General features: G+C 40.5%; 1 non-coding gene and 1 pseudogene across 1 annotated transcript; both read right to left on the bottom strand.

Moving 5' to 3' along the window:
* Positions 1-610: 610 nt before the first annotated feature.
* LOC119719757 lies at positions 611-25239 on the bottom strand (annotated as a pseudogene).
* On the bottom strand, positions 23856-23928 carry Trnai-aau. Its single transcript has one exon. It is a non-coding gene; the product is annotated as a tRNA-Ile (tRNA).
* Positions 25240-26824: the final 1585 nt, after the last annotated feature.

Genomic DNA, 26824 nt, shown 5'->3' with positions numbered 1-26824 from the left:
GTATAATGAATTGAAACTCAGCGGCAACTTGTGCTTGTGACTCAAAATAACAAAGAAAACATTCATATTCCAAGAAATATACACACAGTGCAGAATTAAGAGAACAGTTTGCTGAAAGTTGGCATCATGTGACATAGTCTATAGTTACAGAACAAACTGATGATTTTACGAAGCATTATTATTTTTGGTTAGATACAGTGTACAAGGATAATAATTTGTTTTCTGTTTGATTTTTTCCAGTGAGTTGTTTAGGCCAAAAAAGTCTCCGGTTTCTGGTATGGAGCTTGCCCAAAAAGTGGTGCAGCGATGCCTTTTTTTACCCGTTTCTTTTGCTTCAAATGTCGGCTGATGACTGCAAATGGTGCCTGACTAAACTTAGTGCAAATACATGGGAGTCCAGAGAGGCCACATAAAGCTTATTCTCGATCATAACCCCATCTAAAAAACATGTTAAAATTGTGCAGCAGCAGGATTCCGGTCAAACCATTGAGTTGGGCGGTTTTGAGACATCATCTTTCATTGAAAAAAAAAACTTTTTCATTTTGCAGATGCGCATGGCTACGGCAACGCGCGCGCATACCAGAAACCGGAGACTTTTTTTTTTGGCCTTACTTACAAGTCTGGTTTGGTGACCACTGAGTCGATCACCGTTCCTGGGGATGGGTTCACAAGATTTCCTTGGTTCAAGGAGCAAAATCTATTGTTGATTCGCTTCTTAACGACGACCACAGCGCACTTAGGGCTGAACACAAACAATCAAAGACAACATTGGTACAGTCTTGTCTATCATGACATGAGACACTAGTAAACGGCACTTCTATGACAAAAAGCAAAATGTGTAAGATTCAAAACGAGAATATAACATATGAGGCAACAACACGGATAAGTATACATTTTGCACAGCAAGTTAGCATTCTTATAAAAAAAAAATCAGCTGACAACCTCACACCAAGTGACATTTTTATTGGTTATTCCTTTATTTTTTACAATAAGCCAACTTGTTCTCTGCACTCAAGGAAATGTCTGTCCTTTGCAGCTCTGAACATGGCTACAGGGCCCAGTTTAACAGAATTTACAAAGCACAAATTTACTTAGCGAACAAATAGTTGACAAGTAATAAACTGTTACCAGCTTAAAATGTCATATGTAGAATCGTACATTGATGCAAATATAATAGTCTGAGAGCCCAGAGAGGTTTAATAAGAATATCGGGCACAAAAGGTTTGATGGTGGCAGCGAGTTTGTTTCTGCATTCAACAGGGGACGATGAACAATAGATGGGACAATGGGGTCCCCAATACCTGAGAGGTTCCCTATTTGGATTCGTGTACAAAACATATGGGAGGTCGTCCTAAAAAGTTAGGACAAACAAAAGAGGGACAATATAGGTCCCCGGTTGCAGGAAAATACACACTTGTGTGAGTAGGTGTGGTTACTGACCTTCAGAACTGTCATAAGTGTCACATCCCGTGCAACCTCCGAGATTTAAACTTTGGGGTTGAATTTCTTTAACAGGTACCCGGGTACCCATGTTTTTTTTCAGTCGGGTACCCGATTCCCAAAATAGCACACCCTACTTTTCAGCCACAGTTCACATTCATAGTAGATTGTGTCATACCTTTGATGACATCAAAGCTACATCAAGCTCCTGGTGCCTTCGGCCGTCATAGTTTAGGCTGCTGTGGTTTAGCTTCACGAGATGGTAATCTTTCCATAAGCCCAGCCCAAGCCTTCTCCACCTAAGATACAATTAAATGGATAGACAATGTACAACTTATGTCAGCATGGTTTTAATGAAGTCGCTGTGGTAAGAGGGGAGGTGCGGTACTTTTTGACCTGTACAACAACTTTGATAGAGAGTGTTTCCAAAATGCTATATCCGTTTGAAAAATGTGAAAAAACTGGCACGGTTAAGACAAATTTATACACGTATATATAACAGCCATAATTTCTAAACTACATTTTCATGTATTCTTAATTAACCCTCCTGCTATCTGAACAGTCACAGACAGTCAAAAACTAAATCCTCTTCCCCTGCCAAGCCTTTTACACAGTCAGATCATAATAATTTCAAGCAAGCACAGTGACTAGTCCTAATTACAGTCAACAGACAAAAGACAAGTGGTAGGCACAGCTGGCTTATCAATCATCTACAGTCAAGGCATAGCTTTATCAAGTTACATAAACAGTCTCAGCCAGTCAATCCTGCTTTGTGTAGTCTGCGAATGTTTAACTGTTGAAAACAGTCACTTGATTGATTTTGACTGAAAGGACAACTTGGCACAGAATTTATGTGGAGGGTTAATAAGCAATCACAACTGGCTTTGGGCAGCCAGGAGAGGGCGGGATTCCAAAAGGAAATGAAAGAGCATTCACAGCATTTTTGGAAAACAAAATTCTTCATATATATGTTTGAAATCCGGAATGAAGAAAATGTCTTTAATTGCAAAAGGTACATGTATAAAGTGACTATTTTATAAGCACATTAGAAACATGCAGCTCTTGCAAAATTTGGAGTCTATTTTTTGGGGGGGGGTTTCCTCTTCTGTCCCCAACTTTTGTGTGAATTGATGGATTTTGTAAAAGGTAAAAAATAATATTCATTGAAGGGCTCGACAAAAAAAAGGCTAAACCCGACCTGTACCTGTTTCTGCGTGACCTCTGGCTCCCAGAAGGTGCAGAAGACGACATTGGAATGATCCACACGTTCCTGGTTACTGAGCTGGGATTCTATGCGCTGTCTGGCCTTCTCCTCTGGTAGAAGATCCCTGTCTAGAATACGCTTCAAGGCCTGGCAAAAAAAATAACATTGAAAGAAGATGAAAAAGAATAAACTACAAGGACCATGTCACCAAAGTAAAAATGCAGAAACAAATCTTACTCTAGTTATAATTTACACATGTTGAGAAGCTGAGTATCACATAATGAGAATGGAGTGTAATTTCAGAGTGACTGAGAAGTGCACATGACTGTTTTCATTGTAGTGAATGATTCATGTAAATTTTAAAAAAATTTGCACTAAATGTGGGCTAGTCCAATAATAACACTGTGTACAAAGATGCTCAAAGGGGCGTGGCCTTGTCATAATGAATGAGGCGCGACCTATCTCATCCTTATGAATAATGCATGACCACAACTTATAGTAGAGCTAATCCACCCAAGCTTCACTCATCAATGGAAGCCGTGATTGTCCTCGTCCTTGCGAATTATGTATGACCACAGCTTATAGCAGAACCCAGCCCATCCATCTTCAATCTCCTAATTGGGGGTGTGACTCACCTCATCCTTATGAATAATGAATGACCAGACCTCATGGCAGAATCCATCCAAGCCGGCCTCAATCACCCAATGGGAGACCTGACTCACCTCATCCTTATGAATAATGCATGACCACAACTCATACCATAACCCATCCCACCCAGCTTCAATCACCCAATGAGAGGCGTGACTCACCTCATCCTTTTGAATAATGCATGACCACACCTCATGGCAGAACCAGTCTCACCCAGCTTCAATCATGAATGGGGGGCATGACTCACCTCATCCTAATAAATAATGCATGACCACACCTCGTGACAGAACCCATCCCACAAAGCTTTAATCTCTCTTATAATGGGAGGCGTGACTCACCTCATCCTTATGAATAATGCATGACCATGCACGCCTCATGGCAGAACTCATCTTACCCAGCTTCAATCTCCCAATGAGAGGCGTGACCCCCCCTTATCCTTATGAATAATGCATAACCACTCCTCATGCCATAACCCATCCCACCCAGCTTCAATCGCCCAATGGGAAAAGTAGCTCACCTCATCCTTATGAATAATGCATGACCCATAGAGCTATATTAAATTACTAGAGCGCTAACTCGTCATTGTGCACGCGGAGACGCTTTGAAGCCGTCCTGGGCGCAGACATTTTGAATTCATGTGCATGTTTGTAGAACATAATGAAATTAGATGGATTGAATTTTGAAAGTGTACTCTACATGCAACGCGCAAGTAGAACATACGAAAACAACTTAAGCGCGTCATTGACGGTTCAAAAAAACGTGACGGCAAAAAGCATCTATTTGCGCTATTTGCATACAGCAAAATGACACACTCTTTTGGTGATCGTGCGTTTCGGTTTTGGGCCTATTGGCTTCAGTAACGCACCGGTATGGAATACAAACGCAGATATGCAAATAGCCGTACAAAAGCCGTACAAAATTTCTAGGTCTCCATAGGTTTGTGCACAAACATGGATGCGCCCAGCAGGCATTACTTTGTACACGAAGTTAGCGCTCTAGTAATTTAATATAGCTCTATGGCATGACCACACCTCATGGCAGAACCCATCCCACACAGCTTTGATCTCTCAATAGGAGGCGTGACTCACCTCATCCTTATGAATAATGCATGACCACACCTCATGGCAGAACCCATCCCACACAGCTTTGATCTCCCAATGGGAGGCGTGACTCACCTCATCCTTATGAATAATGCATGACCACACCTCATGGCAGAACCCATCCCACACAGCTTTGATCTCCCAATGGGAGGCGTGACTCACCTCATCCTTATGAATAATGCATGACCACACCTCATGGCAGAAGCCATCCCACACAGCTTTGATCTCTCAATGGGAGGCGTGACTCACCTCATCCTTATGAATAATGCATGACCACACCTCATGGCAGAACCCATCCCACACAGCTTTGATCTCTCAATGGGAGGCGTGACTCACCTCATCCTTATGAATAATGCATGACCACACCTCATGGCAGAAGCCGTCCCACCCAGCTTCAATCAGCACGGCTGCATCCAGCACACACACCAGGCATCCTCCATCACCCAGGACCCTCATCTACTCCCGAGCCATGCTGGCAATCTCCGGCCAGACGATCTGGTTCAGCCGGTCCAGACGGGATCGGTCTTGGAAGACGTTGGCACCGAGGGTATGCCTGTTGATGCTTCCATCAGCCCCAACAACATCTGCAGAACAAATATATATTTACCCCTTGATGATTTTTAAAAAATCCACCAGCAAATTTTCCAGCCCAACACAGCACAAGATTTTTTGACGGTCCCAGACAGGACCAGCCTAAGTCCTTTTTATACCTCACAGACTCACTAACTGACAGTCACTCGTATATTAGCCTGGCTATTTATCTCACTGACTGACTCTCCCTTATGACTTTAATACACAAGTCTAGGAGCAGCTTTATAAGGCTTGTCTATTCATTTAAGTCATGTATCATCTACAGTGTAATTCATCGAACAAGATTAGAAGCCATTTTCTAGTGGTGCCATGCCCGCGCGCACGAAGCACACTTTCTTAAAGACGAGACGCGTGTGCATTGGTAGCCCTATTGGTCCAAGGACCCCTGAGTGCGTGCATACTACCTGAGCGCGACTTGCATGAGCCTGGTGCTACCGCTGTGCCACCTCAGAAAATGACTGTCGTTGCATTAGTGGATACCAGATGTCCATTAGTCTGGCACAGCTTGTTATTTGTAACTTCATGATACACGTGTTGGCAGTAAGTCAAGTCTCCATGAGAGGACCGACAGTGGTTCTCTCATTTCTATCACGTAATACCACTCCAGCTTAGTCTACAAACTTTTCAGCCATTTTCAATCCAATGAACGGGAGGTTTGCGGTAACACCATGTGAATGATATCTCTTTTGAGTTGTGTGGTTCTGAGAAGAACCAGTTGTTTTACTTGACCTTTCGAACAGTATGCTCTGTTCGTCATCAATCTCCTGTTGACAAACAGAGCACACTATTTGAAACGTCGAGTTAAACCAACTGGTTCTGAAGTAAGATTTGAGGCTTTGCATGGTGGAGATACTAATGAATGAAAGGTTTGCGGAAACACCATGTGGGAATATTTTTTTCAAACTTTCAAACCAACTGGTTCTTCTCAGAACCACACAACTTTACAAAGAGATATCATTCACATGGTGTTACTGCAAACCTCCCATTCATTGTTCATGTCCAACATGCAAACCTTCAAATCTCATTTTCAATCCAACGACGAAAAGAATATGTTTTCCGCTCTGTGAATTTTGTCCACTCAGCTTTACTAGACTTGCCTTAGCTTGTTGAAAAATACTTTGGAGTTTTTTTTCAGCACCCACCTTGTCCAAACTCAGTCAGCACTCTCCTGAATCCCTGCGTGCCTGGTAGGTAGGCCTTGTGCCCCAGCTTATCACAGTCAATCACTGCAGCACCGAGCCCCTCCAGCCGTCTACATACTGAAGACTTCCCGCTGGCTATGCCGCCGGTCAGACCAATCACGTATGGGGTGCCAGGTAGATCTTTATTCTATGGGGAAATTTATAACAATTGATAAAAGGTGAAATCCAACCTCTCCAACCAATTTTATCAAAAGGAAAACTGAATGCCATACAGATATTTACTTTGTTCCCCACAAAGAATATTTGTGCAAGTACCGATTTCAATCTTTGAAGGACTAGAGAAAACCACTTTTTGTTTCATTTTCGCAAACCACTCATCTTCCTTGTTACTCAAAATGCTAGAAATACATTTCATCGTAACAAAAACCCGATGAAAATCAGTGCTCTATACTTATTTTTGCTCTATCTTATCTTTTACTAAAATGTCTTTTTAATAAGAAAACTTACACCTCTGTTTTTATTAGAATTATAATTATTTAATATAACAGAATGCAGCCGTTTTAAATCCAGTGGTTTGAGAAGCATATTTAATTGAAGTTTAAAGGTAATGGACACCATTTTGCTAACTCAAGGAACAACCTGAAACAGTTTATTGAACAAAACTAATTTGTTGAAATTTCAGCTCAGTAGATATCGTACTTTTTGAGAAAACTTTGAAAAAATGCGTCGTCACTTTTCAAAGCATAGGTTTCCATTGGACAGTATGATGGTTTGGAAGTGATAGCAACTTCTCTTCTCAAAAAAGGCAGCTTAGTAGCCACAATGATTTCACAGGATGCTTGATCCGATTATTTACTTACAATCGAGTATTTCATGATGCTTTGACAATTTCATTTTAGAATGTTTACAAATGGTGTCCATCACCTTTAAGTCTCGATACTATTTATTTAGTATTTTCAATATTTTTGTTTATAACTCCACCTTTAAATTCAATGCTTGGCTACAAAATGTGAATTTTTAAGTAATAAAGCATCATTGAATAAGGGAATCAATGTGTGCTCGAGAGGTTTTGATCACTCTGTTTAAGACCGCTTAGAGTCTGGGTGCTGATAATTACCCAAGCCGGAGGTAAAAAAAATCCAATATTTCGGTAAAAAAATCCCGATTTTGTTCAACAAGTTCACTTCATGCTTTTTAAAACATCCCTCTAGCTAAATAATGGAGTATTCAGCTGGCGATTAAGATGTATAAACAACCCTTTTATGGAGATTGACACGCACGTGGCACGTTCTGTGCGATGTCGCGCAGAACGCACCTGGGGCGTTGCGTTTTGAATTTAGAACTATAAAATTCTGACTCACTGGTAGTGTTGCACATGCCTACGTGAGGACTGTGAACGTTCAACCAATAAAACGGCAAAAAGCATCGGATTTCATGGGAGTCCGCATTTCATGTGACACTGGAAAAGTGTTTAAGACCAGCTAGCCATGTCTTTATCATCCGTTTAAGACCGGCCACATGACGGGCTCTCGACCAATAGGAATGGCTTAACTGTCTGAGGTATTTATGAATGGAAAATAAAATGCACTACAAAAATTGGTCTCTTCATGGAAATCTGGCAGAGCAACTGTTTTGTGAATGGTTTCTATTCTGTGGTTAGCATAGCCATACAACAAAACCTTGACACTCCACAGAAAAGGGTCCAAATTTTAGCCTCAAAACTCACTGTGGGTGGCTTGAGCAGTGTTCCCAGGAGTCCAATCCTTTGTGTTGAGGAACTTATCTTGGTTTCTTCATGTGCAGCATGATTGATGTCCTCTACTAGAGATATCTCATGTACGTCTAGTACACATAGGCCCTGAATGCAACATGAATGTAACAGTGCATTACTCACCGTGGGTTGCTTGAGCAGTGTTCCCAGGAGTCCAATCCTTTGTGTTGAGGAACTTATCTTGGCTTCTTCATGTGCAGCATGATTGATGTCCTCTACTAGAGATATCTCATGTACGTCTAGTACACACAGACCCTGAATGCAACATGAATGCAACACTGCATTACTCACCTTGGGTTGCTTGAGCAGTGTTCCCAGGAGTCCAATCCTTTGTGTTGAGGAACTTAACTTGGCTTCTTCATGTGCAGCATGATTGTTGTCCTCTACTAGAGATATCTCATGTACGTCTAGTACACACAGACCCTGAATGCAACATGAACAAATTGAAAAACAACACTGCAAATCTTCAAATACGCACAATGTAAACATCAAAAAGTCAATGGTAGCCTCATTGTTATTTTGTTAGTTCACAGTTTTGGTTGTCTCTTCATCTCTTTTCACGTTTTTGTATTGCTTAAATAATATAACTACAATTCTTCACATTGAATTCAAAAATGTAATGTTAACATAGAAAAAATGTTGTCTAATTTTGTGGACAATTAACACTGACATCGCACTATAACCATTCAAAAAAGCATCTCGAAATAGAAGTTTAGGAGGAATAAGCATTGGCAGCACAGCAGCAGTTCACAGAGTTGCAAACAAGAATAAAACCCAACACAAAAAGCACAGCTTGTAGACAATTTATGAAAACAAAAACAAATGCACAATGTACATGTACACAGGTCAATAAGCTGCCATTACTGCCATAACTTAATAATACATTGTACATTATGCATGTCACATCATGAACTTTATACATGTATGTATCACATCCTAAAACAAGACCGGGCAAGCCTAGTCTGGTCCCAGAGTGCACAAACTTCCATTCAATGGTTTCAGAATGGTCATAATTCACAGCTATAGTCATTTCATGCATCCGGCCTGTACAGGCCAGATGTAGATCATTCATAAAGCCCAGTGCACATGAGAGCTATATATCTGCTTACGACAACGGTCCATTCGTGGCCCGTGGTGTAAGCAGATAGCTCCCGTGTGCAGTCAATTGTTTGAAAGATTTTTGTCATTCGTGGTGCTGCTTCGAATATCCAATGTGTTTGATAACTTCTTCAAAGTGTGAGCTGAACGACAGCTTCCTACTTATGGCAAATATGAGACACTAGGCTGGCTACGAAAAAATAAATTGTTTTGGGGATAGGATCACTTGCATTTATCCTACAAGTATACGCTACCGAATTATTATCAAAAAGCTTACTTGGAGTAAAGATTGTACTGGTACTAAACACCCCTTGAAATTATTCTGCCTGGCTTGGCGCCATTTAGAAGAAATCAAGAAATGTACGTGATTTAGGTGATTTATAACAATCAGTCAATTGACTGATTTTGGAAATAAGAGTGCCATGGACGAAATCACGTTTTGCGATCAAAAGGTTGTGCATGGTTTTCGTCAGTTTTCTCCAAAAGAAAGTGTAATATGCACTTAGCTGGAACTTCAACAGGTTTGGTTTTGATCATTCTTCTAAGTTCTTTGGATTTTGATTGGTGTTATTATTGGAAACGACAAAATGCAAGAAAAGCAAATAATCCTATATCCCTATACACACACATACAAGCTGGCGCATACCTTTTCCTGTCTGACCCTATTGACAGCATCTCCACCTTTCTTGGTCTCCTCACTGACCACAATGCACCTCATGTCTGGATCCACCACGCTGGGGCCGTAAGGATCCGTGATGGGCACGATGGAGTCTGATTGTAAGATGCGTGGTTTGATATCGTGGATGAAGTCACGGACAGACGCGATGCGAGCATTCATTGGCTGGATCAACTCTGGTAGTGTTTTCCCTGCAATCAGATCAGGGGGATATATTCAGGTGTTGTAATAATATGAAATACTGAACACCATACATTTATGACCTACTCTCAGCCAATGAAGAGAAAGAAAGTAATAAAGGTTGTTTTATACTTGATTTGATGCCTTCTTACGTTGCAGCATGGATATGTCTGTCACACCAACTGTAATCTTCTCTTCTGCTCTCATCGCCGACTCACTCAGCAGGATTTATGTCCAGCGTGGATGCGATCGAACATTCCCCCTAAAACCACGCTTCCGTAGCTCTTAACCGGCAAAGATTCTACTTCAATCCCATCAGCATCGACTGGTGGAGAACTGCATGTCCACATTTGTCCAGACAGACTAATTATTATTTTCACAACAGGAATTGTTGGCACTACATGTACAAACCACGACTTGAGTAACACTTTGAGATGGTTTGGAGCGGAGCAGTCAGTAGTACCAGACCAACTTCTCCTTTGAGAATTCTAGCAGTAGGCAAGATGCCAGACCGGTTACTTATATTGTTTACGAGTACTCCGACATCTTGCCCTTGTAGCTGCGCCGACTTGGCGTAGATTGCAGTGATGGTTGCGCAGACATCTTGCGTAACAGGAATCGGTCGCTGTTTGTACGGTTCCAGTTCGTGGTCAAGGCCAGGGTGCAGCTGTACGTAGAGTGTTTCCAATATGCAGCTGGCAGCATGGCACAGTATCGGACTGATTCATTTGATGAGTTGGTTTATCGGTGAGGTTAAGATGAGAAGCCCCGTTTTGCAGCTGGGGAGCATTTTGGTTCACTGGAAAGCACAACTCAAACCTGCACTGAATAAAAATGGAATGAAAAAAAACCCCAGATATTCAAATGTTGTTAACCATGGAGGAATAGCTCTCTTTGAATCACTAGCTCAACTGAAAACAAGAAAAGTAGTTTAGAATTTTTCTTCTGGGGTTCCGTTTTACAAAGGCTGAATTGTGAGTACCATTGTCCATCAGAAGGGGATAAAAATACAGACCTGTCAGGAGCGGATCCAGGAATTTTTGCAGGGGGGGGGGTCAGGCCCTTCAGATTTTTTTTTTCAGCAAATCAGTGCTGAAATGTACACAGGTTTTTTTCTCCGGACATTCTGGGGGCTGGTACCATTCTTCCAATGGGGGCGCTGTTCAAAACCGACGATCAGGCACACTATATCACACAATAGTGTACAAGTGCCCCCTTAACCCCCCCCCCCCCTTTAGTCAGGATAATGATTCACACAAGACTCATTTGAAGGCTCTTACAATGGTAGTATCGAAAACGAAGACCTCTAACCCGAAGACCCACTCGAAAATATAGAACCGCTCGAAAACGAAGACCTGTTTTTGAGTGGGTATTCGTTTTCGAATACACAAAAAACATGAAAAAAAAAAGCATTTACGGTTGCTAATCATGGTAAGATATACGACTGTGCTTTACTTCGGTTGCCAAAATTCCAGTGGGGGGGGGGCGCCTGGCCACCCCCCCCCACTACGCCGCCATGCGATGTATTTTTTCAATGCAATCCTTGAAACTGCATGCACCTTGTGTCCCATTTACAATTTACTCCTATTTTCCATTTTAGTTTTGCCATATTTTCAGTTAATTTTGGTGACTTAAGCCTCAATGTTGTTTTAGCACCAGAAGTTGGTAGAATTTCGGATATAAAACTATCCCAAGAGCGTTTTCATATTCCATTTTCAAAACAAAAGACCATAGGAATGTATCCAAAGTATCAATGGAAAGCAATTGTTCTCACCACAGGGGAACGAGTGGGGGGCTGGATTTTAAAGTGGGGGGGGGGGGGGTGGGAGGATGGTGATTTCTGTAGCATCGGTTGGGGGGGGGTGGGGAGGAAAGAGAGATGGGAGGGAGGAGGAGAGGGGGAATGTACTAGGGGGAGGGGAGGTATGCAGGCTGGTTTTAAGCCACTGGTAAAACATCAGCTGGTTTTAAACACATTTTCTTTGAACTGTTTCGGTGACTTGGTCCAGCATGTAAAAAACCTACGACCCATCTCCCTCACTGAAATAGGGCTGGGAGTTTACGGATAATTGGATAATCGGGTATCCGATAAATGCATGGGCTGGATTGTGTTTGAATATCTGTCAAAGAGGACAGGGATGATGGTGGGTTTGAACCATTCAATTCTGAGCAAACCAGAAAGTCACACACTATACACTCTTCCTCACATACTCATCTTAAGGTAAAATGCAATACAACAGAATGTGACTGACACAAAATGATCACACCAGAAACAATTGTGAGATACTAACATCATGTATTTTAATATGGAACCAGAATGCAATCCATATGTCTACTCCATCAGGCTATTACTGGGCAAGTCCAAGAATCGTACACTTACGTCCCAGGACAGTTTAAAGGGAAAGTACAACATTTGCTTTTGCTGCACTTTTCAGAAATAATCGATTTGGAGGATTAGTATGTTATAGCAAATATTGTTAAAATGACTTGTTTCACGTTTTGGGCGTGTAGATGCTGGAAAAACAAAGAAAACCATTCATGTTCTTGTACTCTGGTTCCCTGACCCCATTTAAGATGAAATGGAGAATTTATAGACTTTGGGGAATTGTAAGGTCAGAGAATCAGTCTAGCAGGCTTGTACCCCTTCACAGTTGTGTAATCAATTGCAAAGAAAACGCGGAATAACTAATTATGAAAAAGTAGGAGCAGTTTTTTCAAAAAAGCCAGTTTTCTCCAACGCTGGTCAGCCGACCAGCATTGGAAAAATACCATTTTTCTTGAAAATGTCAGCACACCAGGAGCCATGATTTTACAGGATGCTGTAGACTGTCATTCCCTAACAATCCAATATGGTATTTTGTGATAATTTGATCATTTCGTTTTGTGATGTTTGCAAATGTTGTATCTTCCCTTTAACCGTCTAAAAAGCAATAATATCAGTGTTTTTTTGTATTCTACTGTTGGGCATCTGAAAGGAGAAAACTGTACCCACAAAATTTTTTGTAAGTTTTTGTGATAAAGAAGACAATTAAGGTATGTTATGTATGGGACTGCAAGGAGACGTTTTCTTGGACTTGCCCGACTTGCCAAAAAGGAGAATTTTCTAGTAACGTTTAAGAGAGGGTCTATTAATGTGTGATTACAGATATAAATGTTAAAAAAGTCTTTTATTTAAAAACTTCATAAATAAAGAGAAACATTCAGCGTTTTCAACCACTACAAAATACAGACAGTGAATTTGACATCAAACTCCATTTACATCCAAATGCCAGAATATTGTGTTTTTTCTAAATAACGAAAACAATGTAAATGAACAAAATTATAACGCACCAATCAGTTGCCCTTCGTGGTTTATTTGAAGAAGAAATAAAGGATATCCTTATTTTCATATTTCATTTAGTAGTTTTAACTTCTAATGAATATAATCTCGAAAACAACCCTCGCACCCATTCAATGCTTGGTCAAATCAGTTATTCCTTCATCTTTTAGCAGTTTTTAAAACTGATCTTCCCACCAACCTTTGTACCAAAGTTTGTAGCAAATATAAACAAAATATAACAAATGTTCTTTAAACAAAACCGCCTATGTACAAAATCCCAAAACTACTTTGAGTAATACTTAATATTTCAACCATTTTACTTAAGTACAATTAATTAAGCCACTTGGCAAACGAGTCTCCAAAAATATAATTTTATTTACAAAATGCACATGTATTTACCATCTTAGACTGGAATAATCACAAAACTTCTCATTGTTTTAACATATACATCAATACAACTGTTGTCAGGCCAACAAGTCTCAACTTCAAAATGGACCAAACCACCCATACAGCCTCAGAAATCAACAAATACCATATATCCACTGGGTTTTCAAATTAGTGATGTTTCCATGCACATGCGTAGAGATTTGAGGTCTACAGTCATTTTGTTTGCCACTTCAACAAATTTCCAGATGTGGAATCTACACTTATTCACAAACGAGGAGATTGTGATAAACCAGGGATCTTATTTGCATAAACTACTGTTGTTTTAAGAAATAGTTTACTGAAGATCTGAAATCAGGAATGTATTATGACGTTAATGTAAAATTGCAAAAAGGCATCGTGGTCGAACAACACATTTGTAACTATCAATTTGTTGTTATTGTTGTGTTTTTTTTAGGGGGGGTTGTTTGTTTGTTTGTTTTGTTTGGAATTTGCACAATACCCTGGTTTATCAAATTATCAATTATTGTTTTATGTGGATAGTGAACAGCTAATTGTCTTACACGCAGTGTGACCCTACTGACAATCTAAACTGGGAATGTGTTACGATGTTTTGCCTTTGAAAATGGTAATGCTTAGGACTGAAAAATTAGGCCCTTTGATTTTGTTGATTTTCTTGGAAAATCTTATTTCCTTTTATTGACAATGTTATCATTTTTATATTGTTATGCTTAGTACATGTAATTCTAGAGTGTGCTTCGCAAGGGAAAATAAAATAAAACCAGAAGTGATGGAAAGAGGGACTTTAACTTAGGCCTATCCCATCCACGCAATGCCTTGTTGCCATATAGGCCCAACAGTGTCAGGCTTGACATGTTACCCACAGCCCAGGCAATGTGTGGAATGTCTGACTGTGTCAAATTGCAATAGCTCAGGCTCAGCTTATTTAAGTGCTTCAATTTGGGCAATTCCTTGGCCCAAAATGCAGCACATCCACCCAATGACTTGTTGCTACCAAGATCCAAGTCAGTCAGTCTGGGCATGTCACCTACAGCCGAGGCAATGTGTGGAATGTCTGACTGTGTCAAATCGCAAAAGCTCAGGTCCAGCTTATTTAAGTGTGTCATTTTGGATAATTCCTTGGCCCACATGTCAGTGGACCCGCCCAATGTCTTGTTGCTATCAAGGTCCAAGCCAGTCAGTTTGGGCAAGTCATGTGCAGCCGAGGCAATGTGTTCAATGTCTGTGTTCTGAAGTCCGCACAAGCTTATTTCAAGTTTCTCAAGGCTTGTCAAGTGTTTGATATGAGGGGCCCATTCTACAGCTCTACCTCCCAATGTATTGCATTTCTCTATGTAAAGACTGGTCAAGAGATAGTTGCATTTCAGTGATGACAGGATTTTCTCAAGCTCACCCTTCACTAAAGGACAGCAGTAGAGCCTCAGTTTCCTGAGGTTTTCCATGTAACCCAGGGCAAAGGCTAAACCACTGACCAAAGACACAGAATAAATCCAAATGGTTTCAATGCGTGACAGTTGTAGCACCTGGACTTCTGACCTACAGATTATTTTAAGAAGGCATATGAGAATTCGGACATCAGTATTGTTTTTCACCTTGATATTTGATGAGATGAGTGAGTTGCTGGTTAGACATTGTGGGATCTTTTTGGACTGGCTTTCAAAAAAACAGTGTTGACTAATTAATTGTATAACGTCTGATTGGTACATGGGCTTATGTTGATCCTTGTTGAATTTACGGTCAAGCAATCTAACAATGTCAGTCATGCACTTTTCATTGTCACCACAACAAAAACGCAAAAGGAACTCATTTGAAACGACACCCTCAATAGTCTGACATAGTTGCCCTAAATTGTTTTGAAATTCTCCAAATGGAACAACTTTGCACACCATGCGCTTTACAAATCCTGGGTTCGACATATGTACACTTTGCAAGTATTTACCAGCACAGCATTCCTGAATAGTCTTGTGCATGAATTGTATGTTGTTGTGACATTTGAGGTTTTGGATAACTCTCTGCTGGGTTAGGATGCCTGCTTTCAGTGCCAGGTCCAGCGCATTTTGTTCAAACTCATCTTTTTGAAATGAGAAATTCTGGTCGGCACTTACGAATCCACTCAGTGCAGTTTTTCCTATAGCAATCACTGTTTTTGATGCATCTTCGGAGCTATATCCTTTTCTTGTGAACATGTAATCAACTGCCTCAGTGAAGAGGCGTGAAGTTGTTTCGGGGAGTTGTTTTTTCTCCCTCCACAACAAACACATGAGAAGGAGAAGCATTGGATTCGTGTAGAAATCGAGCAGCGTGTTGGATTTTTCAATGTTTTGGATCAGTGCACTGCCACTATCAGGATCTTCGCAATAGAATTTCAGAATGTATTCATTAACATCCTCTTTGGTAAACCCCAGAACCTCTACGTGTGTGCAAGGATTTCGGACAAGTGATTTTGACATCAGTGTCTCAAGATGAGAGGGGCGCGTTGACACAATAATGAAACAATCCCTGTATTCTGTTCTACTAAGTGCTTTTAGGATAGACCCGAATGAGGCTGCATCAAGTGTTTTGGTCCTCATTTCATCAAAACCATCCAAAAGTATCAAGACCTTATTTGAGTTGTCCTGAATGAATTTATCAAGTTCAACTTTGGCTACTCCTGACTTTACGCCTAAAAGTTGATCAAAAATGGAATCAACAAGATCGGATTCTTGAAACAGGGCATACATTTTTAAAAGAAAGACAAGCTTGAATCTTTTCAGGATTTCACATGCCTCATCAGCCCAGTCATATGCAATCTTGTCAAAAATGGTTGACTTCCCCACACCACCAATGCCAAATAAAATAGCACGATTGAACTCAGTTTCAGGCCAATCTTTAAATATTTTGTCATACTCTGTGGAATATACAGTTTCCTCGGAGTATTCTTCTTCTACAGTACCTTTCTTTGTTCTAACCCGCAATTTAGTGTAAATGCCAACAATGGGTCTTTGATCATCGGGAACCCCAGGGTTCAACTGAACATAGCTACCCGTTGTCTTGTAACATTTCCTTAAAAGGTCCCTGGCCTTGTTACCGACTTCTTGGTTGAGATCCCCCACTCTCGATACTTGGTCTGGTTTCTGACTCTGTGGATTTACTCCTGTTGAGGTCAAACAAGCAACAAGTACATGTTATAGTAAGCAGGAGGTCATGGGTTCGAGTCCCACCAAAGTGATTTTTTCTCATGAACACTCGAGACAACACTAAGTATAGTGGAATCCAGTGATCAGAATCAGAAGCTTTTACTGCGGTGGTGTCACGCTCATGCGCATGCTGCTCGCATTCTTAAAGACGAGGCGCACGCATTTTGGTATTCCAATTGGTCGAAGGAGCCCGAAGTGTGGGTATACATACCTGAGCGCCACTCGCGCGAGCCTTTTACGACACTGCAGTAAATGGCTGCCGCCAGATTTGTCTTTACAGTGTTTATACAATACATGTATGTCGGTGGAGGGCAAAACCCAATATTGAATGTACATGTATTATTTCAGTTTAACATTTTTCTGAAACGATTGAATAGTCTTCCTCTACTGAGGCAAACATGTAAAAGAAATGGTGACTTGGGATTTACAGTTTGTTAATAAGGCAGTGTACAAAATAAATTTGCCCCCCTCCCCCCCAAAATAATCACATGAATATTTTGGCTTTTGTACCATCTGTTGGACACAATCTTGTCAGATGTCGTTTAATAGTATTTACACATTGTTTTTTTTTACACTGACAACAATAAATTCAGACCAAAAAAAATGCATTTGGAGGCCTCCAAAACTTGATTCCATTTTTCCCCGGTTTCTTTTTTTTCCCACATGTGATTCACACAATACGGGGTGCCATTTGGTGTGGGTATACATTACAAGACTCCTAATGTGGTCAACATGTGGTTTATATCGTAGCAACAAAAAATGTAGACTCTTTCGTGGAATTGGCAATCCGTCTTTTGTGTCCATGTTTCTGTAGTATATCATCTCCATCCCCCTCTCCTACAATATATACAATAATATCTGACCCAAGATATCAAGTAGTGTAACAAACAAGATCATATATTTACCTTCTCCATCTGACGACAAGTTGTAAGTGACACTAACTTCACCTGAACCAGTGGCAGTAATGATAGGATTGTTTCTACCGCTGACTGTGCCCATGTTTCCGGTGGCTCCAGTTTGTTGTGGGGAATCTAAAATCAGAAGAATTCAAACATCCTTTAAAGGATACCGACAAAATGATTCATGTACTCTAGTACATCTCCAGTTGTCCGTTTTTGGAAGGTAGAGTAGATCATTTGTCATATTTGCATTTGTTTCTTTTGAAGTAAAAAAAGTCCTCAAAATCTAAAGATGGGTGCTCAACAACTAACCTGCTAAACTTTCAGCTCAGTGAATGCTGTATATTCCGAGAAAATCATTTTTCAGGATCTCGATTTCAAATCAAATTTGCAGAGCCTTGTTTTGAATTGATTGCAGCCGATTGCAACGACACTATGTCACACACTGACCAAACAAATAATAGCAACCACGCACGCATGTGCATCGTGTCAATGCTCACCCGCACCCATTCAAAGATTCACCCAATTACAAACCAACTACTAATGGAAATTTCCAAAAATTGTTCAATTCCCAATCTTTGGTAATGACTTCTTTTAATGTCTTCTTTGTCCAATTACTATCTTCAAAACAAAGTAAGCTTTCAAAAATAATTTGGTCAGTTACTTTTTGGATAGCTGCAAATGATCTACTCTACCTTTAAAGAAGATACATGTATATAGAGAAATCTGATTGTCCAAAGTTGAAACCTGCAACTTCAAAAAAAATCTTGGGGTGTGTGTGAGTGTGTGAGTTGAGTGGAGAGGGGGAGTCAATACTCCTCCCTCCCTCACTGATCCCATGCAAATGGTCTAGCTACTATATGTACTCACCTGTTGCAGCTGAGGGGGTGGGTACCTGTGCCTCCTGTTGCATCGTGGTAGGGACATCAGTCTGGCAGGCTGCTTCAGATTGAGCAGCCATGGTACTTTGGATCACCCAGCCACAAATGGAAGTCCTGTTTGCCAATGATAAATGAAAAGCTGTAACACACTGGTCTTCATTCCAGCTTCAATCTCATTCTTTAGCATGAAAACTTGTAACTACAATGCCATTTATGTTTGGAATAAAGACTAGAGGGAAATTCCACGCGGAAGTGATCTTTAGAGCTACATGAATCACAAGCTCAAATGTGGTATGAAATTAAAGGAAACAACAAGACCTTTTATTTTAATGGTGTGCCAGTGAGTTGGAATTGGACAGTTGGAAACTGCACCAGAATAATTCACAGTTGACTATCAGTCAGTGAGATCAGTAAACTGCGACTGAAAAACTTCTTAACCCTAACAATCCCCGTCCAGTCAAATTCCTACAGCAGGATTTGTTGGAGTCTGTTGGAGTGAGTACTGCACTAGTAAATGCTTTACATGGGGTGTATAGTCATACCACCATAATCAGAGTCCAACAGTTTGGGTGCAGAGTTTGCCATATAGTGTTAGAATTTGCAAGAGTGGGGTAGGTTCCTAGTAAATCACTCAAGGGGTTTAGGGTTACACCTGACATTTAATACAATCCATGAAACCAAAATAGGAACCCCAAAACAAAAAGAAATGAACCATTGTTCTGGCAAAACTTACAGTTGAGTTCGTAGCAGGTTGATTCAGAGACGTCCAAGCATTACAGCCCTGTACATGAAGCTGCCGCACCCAACAATCCCATGAGCACTTGACGGAACTATATTATGCAAATTAATCCCTCAATAAACCTCCATATATGGCACTGACTCAAACTTTACAAAAGTTGCAAGGTCATGATTCACAAGTGCTTTGAAAATTCTGTCACATGCAAGCAGTTTGCATCCACTATGAAACAAAACATTGCACTATCCATATTTGTCCTAATACGTCTGGAGAATATCTTAATTAAAAAATAAAGGCATTTTTTTTTATCCTGGAAACCCCCGCGCATCGATACAAATACATAAACCACATTTGTCCCAGCAGGCCTCCAGAAATTGTGTACATCTGGGTTTTCCCAAAATGTTTTATTGTCAACAGCTAGCCTGGAGACAACAATGGAAAGTTTTGTGTGGTCTGCTGTCATGCAAAGATCTACAAAGTTGACGAGTCAATGGGTGACCTTTCTTTTCAAATGACGTGATTTCATGAGTTCACAAGTGCTATTTTTAGCTCAGCATCTATTCAATGCAACTTAATTCACTTTTGAGCCTTTAGTCAACACGTAGGTGTATATTGACCTCAACAGCTTGGTATACAGCAAATGCATATCTAGTGACATATTTGTAATACCCGCATTATGAGGAACTACACTCAACCAAAAAAGAAAGACCTCCCTAATAGTATGTTGTCTAACTCAAAAACTACTGAGCACATCTTGCTCAAATTACAACTAATCAGTACAGAAATTCCTTAGCAATCCAGCCATACTCTTTGTTTGGCCAAAACAGTGATAATGGGTACACAATTATGCAATTTATGACAAATGCCACAAACGTTGCACTTTTGTATAGGTGCAAGGTGAGTGTGAACCACAACTTGCACGTATACAAAAGTGCAACTGTTTTCGGTATCATTTGTCATAAATTGCATCATGTTGTACACATTATCACTGTTTTGAGCCAAAAAAAGAGTATGGCTGGATTGCTAAGGAATTTCTTTACTGATTAGTTGTTATTTGAGTGAGAGGTCAGTAGTTTTTGAGTTCGACCAAAAAGTATTGAAGGGGGGGGACCTTTCTTTTTTGGTTGAGTGTATGATACAATGCAATTCGAAAGTGCTTGAATAAGTATTTGCAAGTAGGCCTACATCCTAAAGCTGGCACTAATGTATTGCCCGATTCTATAAAAGCATCAGGCCTTTTAAATAGCCAATCCAACAGTCCAACTAAATTGTTACGAATATATTGAAAAAAAAAATTAGCTGAAGTTCATCTTCAACCTGTCAATTCCTCCACAGAGCCCTGATGCTTTCACCAACAAATCCAGCCGCAAATTAAAGACGGACAACAGTTTTAAAACGCAGATTTTAATTCCTCAAGTTGGAGAATCCAGGGGTTGAATAGCAGGAGGTCGTGGGTTCGAGTCCCATAAGCTTGCTTGCCAATGGTTTTTTGATAGAATTCTTTATGTCACTAGCAGTTTTTTTTTCTTTCTTTAATGGGTAATTTCTTTACGCCGTCTCGATTCTTCATAAAAATAACTACGCAAATCGTAAACAAACAAGAAATTAAGAGGAGCCGATGGTGTAGGATCATCATTTCTAAACCCTAAAAGGGCCTGGTTATTTTGACCATCTCTCAGCCTGGGGGCGGATTCCGCCCCCCCCCCCCCCAAGATCTCGGTCATCAAGTGACGAAAAATTTTGAAACTCGGTACAAAGCAGTCATTTTTTGCTTTATAACACCTCTCCCACAGATTATGCTTGATTTTAGGTGATAACTGATTAATTTAATCTGAATATAATAAAAATAAACTTCTATTTCAATACAAAATTAGTTGAAAATTAACTTGCACTTTTTGTAACTACCCCTTCGCGAAATGTTTGAACCCCATCTGTAGTGCATGCTTGGAAACAATATGCGCAACGGGCAATGCGCAACGGGCAACACAAACACCCCTATGGGCAATTCCACGGTTACATTTTTGTAACGTGAGTAACCGATTTTGTGTGTCTTGTTTATCATACATAACACACTTTTCTGGATGTCATCTTTGGTGCTTAGGTAGGTCTAGGTCTACTCTATCTACCATGGGGATAACAGTTATTAAACCTTTTCAGTAAGGTAATTACAGTCCAAGGAAACTCAAAAGTACATCAAAAATGTAACGTGAGTAACCCTGAAATTGCTCCGATGCATTTTTGCACACAGTGCGTATAGTACTTTGGTTACCACGGGTATAGTAAGGTACTTTGGTTGCTATGGGTACAGTACTTTTGGCCGGCACTGAAAGATAGCAAAAATATAAAGTAACATGTGACTCGCTCTCGGCCAATCAAGACACAGAATCTGTGGGAGAGGTGTTATAAACTAAGATATTAGGGTTCAATGACTGCAAACAGGTCTAGTTGTTCACTATAGCAAGCCTAAAATGTCATCTGGGTGATTTTTGTCTACCAGGAAAGATTAAAGATTGAAGTTTAATATTGTAGTAATACTAGTTACATGTACACTGTTACTTGCAAGTGAAGATTTCATAGTGAATTCGGAATGTACTTTGCAGCCAATAGGGTCCATTGATTTACTGAATTACTCGATGTCAAAGTGATCAATATCGTTGATATCATTTATTTAAAATCATTCCGAGTTAATCGACAGTGATCGAAAAAATATGTGTCTCTGCCACGTATGTTTGTCCCTTCCACTTAGTTTGTGCGCATGCACCAAAATCTCGGCTAATTCCAGTGACTGTCGTGCGCAAGTGCATTGGCATGAACATACGAGCTGCATGAGCGAGCGTGGATGGACCGCTGAACAAAAAGCTTTGTGTTGACAAAGACAAAGCAGGATCTGTTTTCCATCCTAAATTAAAATACAAATGAGGTCCCTTGGAATGACAAGAAGGTTTAAACTAACTAATATCATCAGTGCTTCACAATGTTAAAGAGAATATACAACATTTGCAAACATCGAAAAACAAAACTACCGATTTTTTACGAAATACCTTACTCGGATGTTGGTAAATGACAGTTTAAAGCATCCTGTAAATTAATGGCACCTTGTGTGAAGTCATTTTCAAGAAAATTTGTATTTTTGTATCAATTTCCAACAGTGGTCGGCCGACCACCGTTGGAAAAACCTAACTATTTTTCAACTACTGCTCCAAATTTACCACTTTTTTCAGTTCAAATTTTGTTTGCTATTGGTAACATGGTCATGAACGGGTGCAGGCCAGCTAGGCTGGTTCCTTACGTTACAATTTCCCTTACCTTACAATTTCCCTTACCTTACAATTTTCAGGCATCTATAAATTGATCCATTTTATCTTTAGTGGAGTCAGGGAACCAGACTACTTTAATGTTTCTGTTTTTGTTCTTTTTTCCCCAGCATTTTCGAACAAAAAACTTCAAATATGTCAGTGTAACAATATTTGATCCATTATACTGTGGCGCTGATCGAACCGGGGCTCCCCCAAACTCGGGTCGCCCTGGCCTCCTGACTAAACCTTTGGTAAGCCTAGACGAGCGGTCATGATCTAGGTGACCTAGGGAATGCGTCCGTTCGGAAGGCCGTATGCCGCCAACACGTACAAAGTAGTCTCCTTAAGGGTGTTCACTTAAGGGAGGGACATCAACTGACAGACTGAACAAACGATGAAGGAACAGACACTGACACCTTTATTCATCAGACAACAACGACAATCAAGTTCTTTAATTCTCTATTGGGTTCAATTAGAATGTAAGAGTTAATCAACAATAATTATTGGATGCGGCACCTGCGTCAAGGGTGGACTATTCGCAGCGCTCCCCCGCGCTCTTTTGCGACTTCTATTCCTATCAGGCAACCCCAAGTTACCGGCGGCAGGACTCCCGAGGCCCCAGTGGATACAGCCCACGAGGTAGCAACACACGGACCAAGATTCAGATCCCCGGTGTGTCTCCGGCTACTAACCTCCTGTCCTCGCCCAGTCGTCAGCACGTCAGTGCAGCAACACGACAACGCACACACACACGTCCGTTCTCCACGAGACGCCGCAATTCACGTCCGTTCTCAACGACGCGCTGTGATCAACTCCTCCCGCGCAAACGGACCCAACAACAGAGGGCGCTGCGCAAGCTCGCTGCAGCTCGCTCTATAAATAACTCGCTGCAAGCACACCGTTGCGCTACAATACTAACTCCTCAATTAGTTCATTTCTGAAAATTACAGCAAAAGCCAATGATGTACATTCCCTTTAAACTACGTACCGGTACATGTTAATTGAAACATACCGGTATATACATGTTTATTGGAACTTCATCCACATCTGACATGTCTGAAGTCATTACCATTTTGGTTGTGTGGACAGTTCAAGGTTTTTTTTCGGGGGGGGGTGGGGGTGGGGGGTGGGGGAGGGCGGCTAATTGACTAATTGGCGTGGCTCAAGAGCATAGTTTAAGCAAATATGTAAATTCCATTCAACTATTTAAAAATCGTTTTTTCAAAAACAAAGATACAAAGATAAACTAACTAGGGGAATTATAACAATTTTTGAAAAGTTGGACAAAGAAACTGACTGGAGTGTGGCTTGAACCCACGACCTCCGAATAATTATTCCGGTGCTCTACCAACTGAGCTATCCAGCCCTATGTTGGCGGTGCCCCAATTTGTCAACATCTTTGTTCAAGGGGCGCTAGTCAGAAGCCATAAACCGGTCGTAGCCAGGGATCACATCCAAAGTCATGAAACAGACCCAGGAATGGTTATCTGGATATCGCAGGTTTAAACCCTGCTCAAGTCAATTTCTTTGTTCAACTTTTTCAAAAATATAGTATAAAAGAAAGAAAAAGTGTTTTTCCTAATAATTGTAATTTCCATCGTACGAAAAGTAAGCAAATGTCCCAACAATGACTGACACCCCTAGTGCAAGAATGTGGTCCAAAGTGACATTTACTGAGTTCAGCTGAGTTGAGTTGAGCATAAGTAGCTTGTGAAGAGATCACGTGCAGTGCATCGCAAAATGTGTGAGTGTTTGTGACATTACGTCTCTCGCTGAGCTACGTGTATTTATTAATTTGGTGTACGTAAACGATATGTGTCATCACTTTTCGTGATATTGTTGACTAGGGAGTAGGCCAATAGAAAAAAAAATCATCAGCAGATCACTTGCTGTTTCAAATTAGTGCAGGCAGGCCTGGATTTGTAACTTACAAAGACAAAACCAGAAAAGACAAACCCAGCAAAGTGAGATCAAGCTTTGTGAATGATCATATATAAACCTGTTTTCTAAAGATGTTTTCGTGACCTTTTTATGATGTAAAGATTTGACTTTATGTTCAGTGCTGTAAACTGCTCCTACTTCTTCCAGCATTGGCTATTATCTTTACAGTGGCAGGAACCATACATCCTGCATGTACTGGTACGGTGCATGCTTTAACCTAGGCAAAGGAAAGCTTGCAAGTCTCGTCAGAAAACTGAGTTTCAAGTAAACAAACCTTTCTTTTGAAGTAAACAAACCAATCTTTTTTGTGGTGGGGAAGCTGCTGAGAAGCATGTTCGTTGAAACAAAATGGACATCTATGTCCATTTGTCCACTTAAAAAATACTTCATAAACTTGATAAAGGAATGTTTTCAGAAGCACCTGATCCGCGATTGCATGGTAAGAAATTGCAACGTATTTTGCAAATATTCGATATATTGAACATGAATCGATATTGAAGATATACCGGTATGTATCAATAAATCAAAAATTCCGATACCATACAACCCTGGGAGTCAACTTATTCAGAACAATTAAATCCATTTCACTCACACATTGTACTTCAAATTCATTACTTCAAATAATGCCGTGAATTTCTCAAGTATTGATGGTACTCACCATGTAGCGATGAATTGCAAGTGTTCGTTTCGAAGGGTGACCTTTGTTTGACCTCCAACAGGACCTCCAGGTATGTCACATGCTGGAATGATAAAACCAACAAATCCACAGGAAAATTAGATGGATGATTCTGGTAGAAATGAACAAAAGATATGGAAATGTTTCCATTGTGAATTATCGTACAGCTTATCAAACAAGAAAGATAATGTTGGTCCTCACTTTTCACACTTTTGTTTATTTGCAAACCAACTATGCCCCAACTTGGTCATCAGACCAAGCTTATGTTGGGACTGTCCCAACTAGAGCCAAACTAGATCATTCAGGTTGCAATGGGCAAGCCTAACTTGGGTTGGGCACTGCTACTCATATATGGATGTTAGAGGGCACGCATTTACCAACGAGCGTACGTGATGAGCACATCCACGGCCATGTGCTACAAAGTGTCATCAGACAAACCGAGTCATTTTCTACAAGGCTACCCTGGAAGTTGCTACAAAAAGACGACATGTTTGATCTGCCTCTGATGAGCTCCCAGGCCCGGCCTGAGCAAGTGCCCTTGGTCCTCCCGTCTGAATGGTATAGGACCAAGCACCCTAGCCCTGTCCCACCAAACTTTACTTTTATCATGATCGTTTGGATGGGAATAAGGTTCCTGCCCAAGTTGGGCCCTCCCAACTGATCACCCATGTTGATGAGACAGTCCCAGCATGTGTTTGGACTGATAACCAAGTTAGAATGTTTAACACGTATCAGTTGGCTAAGCAAACTGATGCAGCTGTGTAAATGCTATTGAAGAACAAAACGCCCTTTACTTTCATAACCTTCATGTGTTCCTAACAATTTACACAATTTATTTTGATCATGTAAATTTTTTTTCAAAGTTCTCCCAGTAATTCAAAAGTCATGCATGGATAATGCAATTAATGAATATAATGTTGCAGATAAAGTATTGTAACAGGTTCAGCTCCTGTGACCTTTGACATTTCTTAAAGGTCAGATTACCACAAAATATGTTCCTCAGTGAAACTCACTTCATGGACCCTCCCAACCTTCATGATTTGCAGGTCAGCATTTAGCTCGAGTAGGCGGACAATTTACGTAATCAGCGTGCAAAGGCGAGATATGGGAGATATGCGCCATCACTGAGCACTTTATATTTATATTATTATTTACTTCGACATTTCTGTCGCGGGTTGTGGAAAAGGTTATATAACCCAAATAAAATCCACAATCGCGTTAAAAAATTAAAACAGGATTCAAAATTAAAACTCTGTGTCGAAAAGCAGGTGGATACATGTACATGTATGCATGGTGTTGAATCCTGCAATTGATTACGATTATCAAGTGACAGTTATTGTGATTTGTTCATGTCTTCTCAAAGTAAAACATTCTGGATGTGCTTCTATGCAAACATACATTGTGCCAAGTTGTCCTTTCAGTCAAAATCAATCAAGTGACTGTTTTCAACAGTTAAGAGATCCCAGCCTACATAAAGCAGGATTGACTGGCTGGGACTGTTTACGTAACTTGATACAGCTATGCTTTGACTGTAGGTGATTGATAAGCCAGCTGTGCCTACTTCCTGCCTGTTTATGTCTGTTGACTGGATCTGACAAGTCAGAGTGCTTGCTTGAAATATGATCTGAATGTCATTGACTAGCAA

Source organism: Patiria miniata, unplaced genomic scaffold, assembly GCF_015706575.1.
Source record: "Patiria miniata isolate m_02_andy unplaced genomic scaffold, ASM1570657v1 HiC_scaffold_8, whole genome shotgun sequence".
Taxonomy (NCBI): Eukaryota; Metazoa; Echinodermata; class Asteroidea; order Valvatida; family Asterinidae; genus Patiria; species Patiria miniata.
The sequence above is the reverse complement of the archived record's forward strand: the minus strand, read 5'-3'. Positions and strand labels throughout refer to the sequence as shown.